The sequence below is a fragment of the Citrus sinensis genome, chromosome 4 (assembly GCF_022201045.2).
Source record: "Citrus sinensis cultivar Valencia sweet orange chromosome 4, DVS_A1.0, whole genome shotgun sequence".
Lineage (NCBI taxonomy): Eukaryota > Viridiplantae > Streptophyta > Magnoliopsida > Sapindales > Rutaceae > Citrus > Citrus sinensis.
This window is the reverse complement of record NC_068559.1, coordinates 14,439,569-14,450,506: the sequence shown is the minus strand read 5'-3', so window position 1 is coordinate 14,450,506 and position 10,938 is coordinate 14,439,569.

The following is a 10,938-nucleotide window of genomic DNA, read 5'->3' as shown; positions in this document are numbered from 1 at the left end:
AAATTCTTTGAGCTCATCGTTTTCTTGCATAATTTCCTTTACCACAACCAGGCATGTATGCAATAAATTTTATAGGTAACTCACCTGCCAATCATACTTTAGCCTCGATTAACCAACGGATGTCAGCAGGTATGTTATTCCTCATGAGCAATCGCATGCATTCGGACCGAACTTTATAAATTGTAAGGAGAGTATTCTGAGGAAGTGAAGGGAATTGCCTGTGAAATTTCGTTAGAATCTCGTTTCTGTTCATACCTTCGCCTCAGAATATCAGTTATTATGGGAAACTGAAGTAACCGACTTGATTGTCATAGAGTATCGTTATCCGCCACTTCACCGGGGTAAAAAACTAAAGCACACAAACAAAGCATAAAATAAAGAAAAACAAACTAAAACACAAAAAGAAAATTAAAATCGTCCTCTTATTGAATTTACCTCAAGCTCCAACTGAATGTCGTAAACACTTCTCTTAATGTCTCTGAGTTGGTTTTCTAAACTCTCAACATAGGATATTAACTCTGACGGTTGCAGATCCCAAATACGATGTGTCTTACAAAATCGAATTTGCCTTTTGAGATAAGATTTTACACATTGAAGTGGTTTAAGAATGTTCAGGAGGAACGATTTAAGTATAGTACTCATGATTAACAATGATAAGAGAAAACTTAATGGTTAAACAAACACACTTATGCAAAAATAATTTCAATTAGCAAAAATAATAAAAAGAAAGAAAGAAAGAAAAATCAAATCACCGAAAAAAAAGAAAGAAAAACTTAATTCAAATCTGGTGGGTCACTCAAATTTATTTCGATGTCCTCTCCATGTGGTTGGTACTCTAGATATGACTTTAATCTTTGACCATTAACTTTAAACGTGCCACTGTTCTTTGGGTCCTTAATTTCAATTGCCCCATGTGGAAATACAGTATGAACAATAAAAGGGCCAGACCATCAAAAGCATAACTTACCTGGGAATAGCTGCAAGCGAGAATTGAATAAAAGCACTTTCTGACCTGGAGTGAAAGATTTTCTCATAATTTGCTTGTCATGGAAGACTTTCATTCACTGCTTGTAAATCTTGGCATTTTCGTATGCATCATTGTGAATTTCTTCAAGTTCTGCCAACTGTAATCTTCTTTCTGAGCTAGCTTGCTGCATGTCAAAGTTGAATTTCTTGATGGCCCAATATGCACAATGCTCGAGTTCTACAGGTAGGTGGCAAGCTTTTCCATACACTAGCCTGTAGGGTGACATCCCAATCGGGGTCTTGAAAGCCGTTCTATATGCCCATAATGCATCATCAAGTCTTAATGACCAATCTTTTCTGTCTGACTTCACCGTCTTTTCTAATATGTGCTTTATTTCTCGATTGGAGATCTCAACTTGGCCACTGGTTTGCGGATGATATGGGGTTACCACTTTGTGAGTGATTGAATACTTTGTCAAAAGAGCTTTGAATGCTTTGTTACAAAAGTGGGTACCACCATCACTGATTATCGATCGAGTGAATCCAAAGCGTGAAACAATATTGCTTTTCAAAAATCCTATCACCACCTTGTGATCATTGGTTCTACATGGAATTGCTTCTACCCATTTCGATACGTAGTCAACAGCAACCAATATGTATTGATGGCCAAAAGAATGGGAAAAGGGTCCCATGAAGTCGATACCCCATACGTCAAAGATCTCAACCACTAAAATTGAATTTAGTGGCATCATGTTCCTTCGTGTAATGCTCCCCATCCATTGACACCTATCACATGAAGAATAAAAAGTGTAAGCGTCTTGAAATATAGTTGTTGGGAATTATCCGTTGTTGGGAATTATCCGCTTGTCGCTGCAAGAATTCTCAAATCTCTGATGCACTTTTTGACATTAGCTCTCCTCCACTTGTTTTCATTAGCCATTCTTGCACATTCGGCAATAATCCCTCTAAAAAGTATTGGCATTGGTGTCATTTCTCGTACCCATGATGTGGACACTTCAAGAGTAGTCCATCGAATCGCTCTCATGTTTCGAAAAACTGCTCGTCTTCTCTCCGGGTAAACTCTGAAATTTCCCTACAAATAGCATTGGTTTTATGCATTGGGAAATATTTATTCAAAAATCTTGTAACCATTTGTTCCCATGATGTAATGCTATTAGCTGGCAAAGTATTTAACCATGAACGAGCTCTATCCTTTAAAGAAAATGGGAATAATCTGAGTTTAACATCATCGTCTGAAAAATTCTCATATTTAAATGTTTGACAAATAGCATGAAAATCATTCAGATGATTATATGGGTCCTTATTTTCTAAGCCATAGAATGTGGGGAGACAATTTAGCACACTAGGTTTTAGTTCAAAACTCCTAGTGGCTACATTTGGGTATCTTATACATGATGTGCTCAAATTAGCTAAGGGACTAAAATAGTCCTTAAATGGCCTCTCTTGTGGTGCTTGTAAATCCATTCTAAATTTATTTTTAACGTGCTTGTGTGTGTGAAGTATTTTTTCTAGTTCAAGGTCTATAGGTTCAAGATTAGGTAATAATGACCTACGACCATGCATGCAAGAAACACAAAAATAAATGGGAACAAAACAAATAAAAATAAATAAGAAGGAGAAATTACGTTACTAATCTTATCACGCTGTTAAAACATTTCTATAAAAATACACAAAAATAAATACGTGAAATAAATTAACTAAAAATAAATTAATAAGATAAACAAAAAAAATACAAAGAAAAATAAATTGAAAATTCAATTACAAAATTTTAAAGAAGAGAAAAAGAAAAGAAATACTAACCTTTAAATGTAGATTCACTTTTTTTCTTTTTTAAAAAAAGAAAAAAAATACAAGAAAACAATTAAATGGAATTATTCACAAAACTTAATTCTATGAATTAAAATTACTTACCTCCCCGGCAACAGCACCAAAAACTTGTTGTGCAAATTTTATTGAACTCACAAGTGCACGAATCTATTGTAGAATAGATCAGTGGTGACGAGTGTTGATCCCATGAAGAGGTGAATTTTAATTGTGTGTAGAATTAATTTTGTATGAGGGTGGTTGGATTTGTGGTGAAAGTGACTTAGATTATCCTAAAATTAGAATTGAAATGGCGAGAATAAATTGAAGAGAATTCTATTGAAATGGCGTACTTGGGTATCTAGATCCGTATCAACGTGCACCATGGGCTAAATATTCTTTATTAATGCCAATTAAATCATGAGAGGGGAATCAACACCTCATGAACCACACTCTAATCAATATGGTGCTAAGGGCTTATCGTGCCAAATAATAATAATCTTGTACTAGGGAGCCGGTGTAACTAGAGTGGTATCTAGACAAGATTATTATTATTTGTCAACGAAAAGTCAAATCATTCACAAAAACTAGAGGGGAAAAGAAAATAAATTTACCAAATAAAACCCATGACACATGTTGAGACTTCACCTTCAACCAAAACTTGAAAGAAAATTAGCTACTCATAATTGAACTAGGGGAAAAATGAGAATTTATTAAAATACGTAGAAAATACAAGATGGAGAAGGAATTACAGAAAATGGAGTCCAAAAATGGATTTAAAGCTATCAAATTAGGGGGGAGGCCCCTTTTTTATAAATACATTGAGTAAATCGTGGCCATCAGATTAAAAACAGTTTGGACGCTCAGGATTGCGCCACGTTATCAGTCAACAGTACGCGGTTTGACCACACGGGTGAACAGTAACACGGTTTGACCTGGGTTGAACAGTGACGCGATTTGGTTGAAAATAATCCTGTGTAATACATGTACCGTACGCGAGATTTTTGGTCCATTGATATGCTACCACGTCATCGATCAACAATGTATAAGAATTTTAGTCCAACAGAATCGTGACAGCTCATCAGTCAATGCCACATTATCGGTCAATGTCACATCATCGATCCGTCTATGTGAACAATGTCGTGAACAGTAACGTAGACAGTACCGTACATGTGAACAGTGCCATTTTTTCTTTTATACTCCTCCTAAGGTTTTCGACCATCCTGAGTTCAAAAGTGATGTCCGTTTTACCGTCTGATCTCTTGTTCATTGTAAAATGACTATGATGCCCTTAAAATACATAAAATACTTAATTATAATACAACACACATAATTAAATAACAAGAAGTTTAAATACATAAAAGTAAAGGTGTTAGTAAAACTTGAAGTGTAAAATGACGATTTTCTTCTTTATAAATATATATTTTCTAACACTCAACATCGATGCATTCTTTCTACGTAAAGCCCTTTACGACAAGACGCGCATTGTACTTATCCACATTTCCTTTTGAATCTTTCTTGATCTTAAAAATCCATTTGCAACCAATAAGTTTCGCACCTTCTGGCATCAGGACAAGATCTCATACATCATTGTCCTTCATGAACTTCATCTCCTCATTTATGGCATCAATCCACTTCTAAGAGTTTAAACTTTCCATGGCTTGAAGAAAATTGATTAGATCATCTTCTATCACTCCAATGTCTGTCTCATGTTCTTGGAGAAATACAATGTAGTCATCTAGCACTGCATTTCTCCTTTCTCTAGTGGATCTCCTTAATGGTATATATTCTTGAGTTGGTAAAGTTTGTTCTTCTATAACAACTTCTTGTATGGGGGATTCTCTAATATTGTCTTGATCTATTGTGTCTTGAACAAAGTTAGGAATGAAACCCTGATCAATGCTAATAAAACCTATGAGAATATCAACATATTTTTCATTAAAGACAAAGTCCTTAGCCGAATATCCCCCCGCAAACTCAACATCCTCAAAGAACCGAGCATTTTCTTACTCAAAATTTGACTTATTCATCGGATCATAAAACTTATACCCCTTGGACCGTTCTGAATATCCAATAAAATAACAATTTACCCGTCCTTAAGTCCAATTTCTTCTCATTAGGCCTATAAGGCCTTGCCTCAGTTAGACAACCCCAAACATGCAAGTGCTTTAGACTAGGCTTCTTGCCTGTCCAGCTTGTAAGGGGTTTTGGTAGTCACTTTAGTAGGAACTCTATTAAGAATATACGTTGCAATCTTAAGTGCTTCTCCTTGGAGTGATTCTAATAAGGTAGAATGAAAAATCATGCTCCTCACCATATCCTTAAGCGTCCTATTTGGTCTTTTAGCAACACCATTCATAGTGGGCGAACCCGGCATAGTGTAATGTGGGACAATACCGCATTCCTCTAGGAATTTAGTAAATGGTCATGGACGTTGTTCACCTGAACCATCATATCTACCATAGTATTCGCCACCACGGTCAGATCTGACACTTTTGATTCTTTTGCCGAGTTGGTTTTCAACTTCAACCTTAAATATTTTGAAGATATCCAAGGACTGTGACTTTTCTTGGAGGAGATGTGTAGCCATATCTTGAAAAATCATCTATAAACATTAGGGGTGGGCAAAATACCTGACCGACCCGACCCGATCCGACCCAAAAAAGTTCAGGTTCAGGTCGATTCAGGTTGTTATTGAAACCCGAATGGGTAAAAAATTGCAAACCCGATCGAGTTGTGATCGGATCGGGTTTGACCCGACCCGATCCAAATACCCGATTGAGTCGCACAAAAAAACCCCACTAAACCTAAACGCATTACACACGCACACACTAGACACCACACACACGGGCACACACAAAGTCACAACTCAAAAACAATTAGCTAAAAAAAAATTGACAAATAAAAAACAAAATCAAATTATAACCCACGCACACAGCCATGCACAAACATATCTCACTGCCTTCACAGATTACAACCTCACAACCCTCGTCCTCATACTTACAACTTCACACACACACACACACGCATCGCAAAAGCCAAAAGTAAAGCGACAGCCAGCAGCAAATGCAGAGAAGAGAACGGAGGAAGGACAGCCAGCGCACGCAGCCACCTAACCCGCGACCGGCTCTACTGCTCCGCGACATTCGTAGCTACCGGATCTTCTATTGTCGGATATCTATCGGATCTGCTGCTACTGGATCCGCTGCGCTGCTATCGAATCTACTGCTGCAGCCTCCACCATCACCAAGTTCAACCGCGAACCGACGACCCGATTCTTTTCTTTTTTGATGTTTTGATGGTATATAATAATATATTTATATTATCTGTTAATTGCTAAGTATATGTATTGTTAAATGTTAATAATAAAATTAGGGAAATTCTTGTATGGAAAATTTTGGAGCTTAATTTATTAAGTCCGTGGAAGCTTAAATTATAAGTATGAATTGATTTTTTTTAATGAATAGATTAAGCACTAAAATTAAATATTTTGCATTTGATATGTGCAGTAGCTTCATCCTATCTGAATTAATCCGAATTTAACCCGATTAGTTGACCCAATCCGATCCGATTCGAATATGTTCAGATCGGGTTGGATCGGGTTACAACTTTGGGTTGAGTTCGGATGAATTCTTTTCTAACCCAGTCAATCTGAAATCCGATCAGGTTGATCCGAACCCGACCTGGACCTGAAAATGCCTACCCCTAATAAATGTCATAAAATATTGTTAATCATTTCAAGCAGTCGTAGGAAATGACCTACAAATGTCTGTATGTATGAGTTTTAAGACATCTGAAGTTCTGTTGGCTTCAAATCTCCTTTTATTGGTTTGTTTCCCCGTGATACAATTAACACATATGTCAAAATCTATGAAATCTAAGGGGTCGAGAATTTCTCCTGACACAAGTCTCTCTATTCTCCGTCTAGAGATATGACCTAATCTCTTGTGCCATAATACAGCTAAATTCACATTGGTTAATTTTCTATTTAAACCTCATATACTTAATTGCAGGGAAATTAAGCAATTGTATCAAGCATATAAAGATTATCATTGCTTGACAAATAATCGGAACCAACCAATTTTGAATTATGAAACAAACTGAATTTTTCGTTTCCAAATGAACAAGAATAACTATATTTATCCAAAGCGGAAATGAAAATCAAATTCTGTCTAAAAGACAAAATAACAAATGTTTCATTAAGAATAAAATAAAATTTGATCTTTAATAATAATCTAAATTTTTCAATTGCTTCAATTTCAACCTTCTTACCATCACGCATATAGATGTATCTTTCACCGTCATTGGCCTTTCGGCAATTCAAACAACCCTGTATAGACACACTGATGTGAGTGGTTGCACTAGAATCTATCCATCATGTGTGTCTAGGTACCGAAGTTAAATTAACCTCAGAACAAACTAAAACATTCCCTTCAACTCCATAAAAGAAACAACCAATGGCTTCTCGATCATCTGATTTCTTTTGTTGTTTCTTTTGAGGTGTTGTATCTACAGCTTCCTTATCCTTGTTCTTTTTCTTGCCCTTGTTTTTTTTTTAAATCAGATTTGTCAAGAGTGTTGAGTGTTAGAAAATGCATATTTATAAAGGAGAAAACCGTCATTTTACATTTCAAGTCTTACTAACAACCCTTACTTTTATGTATTTAACATTCTTGTGATTTAATTACGTGTGTTTTATTTTAATTAAGTAATTTATGTATTTTAGGGGCATTATAGTCATTTCACAATAAAGGAGAGATCAGACGGCAAAACAGACATCACTTTTGAACTCAGGACCGTCGAAAACCTTAGGAGGAGCATAAAAGGAAAAATGACACTATTCACATGTACGGTACTATTCACGTATACGGGACTGTATACGTTACTGTTCACGGCACTGTTCACATAGACGGATCGATGACGTGGCATTGACCGATGACGTGGCATTGACCGATGATGTGGCATTGACTGATGAGGTGTCACGATCCTGTTGGACTAAAATTCTTATGTACTGTTGATGGTGACGTGGCAGCATATCAGTGGACGAAAAATCTCGCGTACGGTGCATGCATCACACAGGATTATTTTCAACCAAACCGCGTTACTATTCATCCGGGTCAAACCGCGTTACTATTCAAAGTCGGGTCAAACCGTGTTACTGTTCATCCGCGTGGTCAAACCGTGGACTGTTGACTGATGACGTGGCGCAATCCTGAGCGTCCAAACTGTTTTTAATCCGATGGCCATGATTTACTCCATGTATCTATAAAAAGGGGGCCTCTCCCCCCTAATTTGATATCTCTAAATCCATTTTTGGGATCCATTTTCTGTAATTCCTTCTCCATCTTGTATTTTCTTCGTATTTTAATAAATTTCCATTTTGCCCCTAGTTCAATTATGAGTGGCTAATTTTCTTTCAAGCTTGGGTTGAAGGTGAAGTCTCAACATGTGTCATGGGCTTAATTTGGTAAATTTATTTTCTCTTCCCCTCTAGTTTTTGTGGATGTTTTGACTTCTCGTCGACAAATAATACTAATCTTGTCTAGTACCGCCTTGGTTTCACCGGCCCTCTAGTATAAGGTTATTATTATTTGGCACGATAAGCCCTTAGCACCATATTGATTAGAGCGTGGTTCATGAGGTGTGGATTCCCCCCTCATGATTTAATTGGCATTAATACGGATTATTTAGCCCATGATGCATGTTGATACGGATCCAGATACCCAAGTACGTCAATTTAATAGATTTTCTCTTCAATTTATTCTCTCCATTGCAATTCCAATTTTAGAATTTATTCTCGCCATTTTAATTTAATTATTAGCATATTCCAAATCATTTCCACCATAAATCCAACTACCCATTTACAAAATTAATTCTGTATATAATTAAAATCCACCTCCTCGTGGGATCGACACTCGTCACCATTAGTCTATACTACAATAGATTCGTGCGCTTGCGAGTACATTAAAATTTGCACAAAAAATTTTTGGCGCCGTTGCCGGGGAGGTAAGTAATTTTAATTCATAGAATTAATTTTTGTGAATAATTTCTTTTAATTGTTTTCGTGTAATTTTTTTTTATTAAAAAAAAAGAAAAAAAAAGTGAATTTACATTTTGAGCTAAGAATTTTATTTATTTATTTTCTCTCTTCTTTAAAATTCTGTAATTTAATTTTGAATTTATTTTTCTTTTTAATTTTTTTTATCTTATTAATTTATTTTTATTTAATTTATTTCACGTATTTGTTTTTGTGTATTTTTATAGAAAGGTTGTAATAGCGCAATAAGGTTAGTATCGTAATTTCTCCCTCTTTTTTATTTTTATTTGTTTTGTTCCCATCTCTATTTTTATTTTATTTGTTTTGCATGCATGGTCGTAGGTCATTATTACCTAATCTTGAACCTATAGACCTTGAATTAGAAAAAACACTTCGCACACACAAACAAATTAAAAATAAAATGGATTTACAAGCACCACAGGAGAGGCCATTTAAGGACTATTTTAGTCCCTTAGCTAATTTGAGCACATCATGCATAAGATACCCAAATGTAGCTGCTAGGAGTTTTGAACTAAAACCTAGTGTGCTAAATTGTCTCCCCACATTCTATGGCCTAGAAAATGAGGACCCATATAATCATTTGAATGATTTTCATGCAATTTGTCAAACATTTAAATATGAGAATTTTTCAGATGATGATGTTAAACTCAGATTATTCCCATTTTCTTTAAAAGATAGAGCTCATTCATGGCTTAATACATTGCCTGCTAATAGCATTGCATCGTGGGAACAAATGGTTACAAAATTTTTGAATAAATATTTCCCAGTGCATAAAACCAATGCTATTCGCAGGGAAATCTCGGAGTTTACCCAGAGAGAGGACGAGCAATTTTTCGAGACATGGGAGCGATTCAATGGGCTACTCTTGAAGTGTCCACATCATGGGTACGAGAAATGGCACCAATGCCAATACTTTTTGGAGGGATTATTGCCGAATGTGCAAGAATGGCTAATGGCAACAAGTGGAGGAGAGCTAATGTCAAAAAGTGCATCAGAGATTTGGGAATTCTTCCAGCGACAAGCGGATAATTCCCAACAACGGAGTCGATCACTCAGGAATACTAGAAGAATTAAGGCAGTAAATGAGGTTCACATTGGCGAATCAAGTTCAGAAATTAAAGAAGTCAAAGCGATAATTGAAGGTCTCTCTCGACAAATAGCATCATTATCGACTGCTAAATCAACAGAGCCACATGACCATGACTCATACTCAGATCAAGCCAATGCCATAGGTGTAATGAGAAAACCATCGAATTACAACCCATACTCTAACACATATAACCCTGGATGGAGAGACCACCCCAATTTTTCATGGTCTCAAGGATTCCAACAGAACGGACCAGCAGCTCCAGCTCCACCAATTCCACAAAATCCTCAAGCCTCTCAGCCACCATTTAGACCATACAATCAGAACCAGAACCACTCTCAACCTAGACCATGGGAGGATGCATTCCAGAATTTCAGGAATGTTACTCACTCCACGATTGAGCAACAGAACCGCACCATTGATGGACTACGAAATGAGTTGAGAGCAGGCTTCAACTCACAAGCTCAATCAGTTTCAAGCCTCGAGAAGATGGTGGGACAACTTGCTTCTTCAGTTCAGACCTTGGCAATGACTGTTGAGAAAGGCAAATTTCCAAGTCAACCAGTGCCTAACCCTAAAGGAGTGCATGAAACAAGTACCAGTTCACCACAGCAGCATGGAGAAGTCAAAGCAGTCATGACCTTGCGAAAAGGAAAAGAAGTCGACAACAAAGTGGAGATGCCGGTGACAAAAGAAAATCAAATCGTACCTGTGAATGTTGAGGACTCACCACCGGAGGAAAAAGAAGAAACCAACCCACGAGAATATGTTCCTAAAGCTCCATTTCCTCAGAGGTTAGTGAAAGGAAAGAAGGGAAAATCCACAGGTGAGATTCCCCATTATTCAAACAGGTAAGTGTTAACATCCCTTTGCTAGATGCTATTAAACAAGTTCCATCTTATGCCAAGTTTCTTAAAGACCTTTGTACTAAAAAGAGAAATATGCATGTTCAAAAGAAGGCATTTTTAACAGAAAACGTTAGTTCTATACTCCAACATAAAAT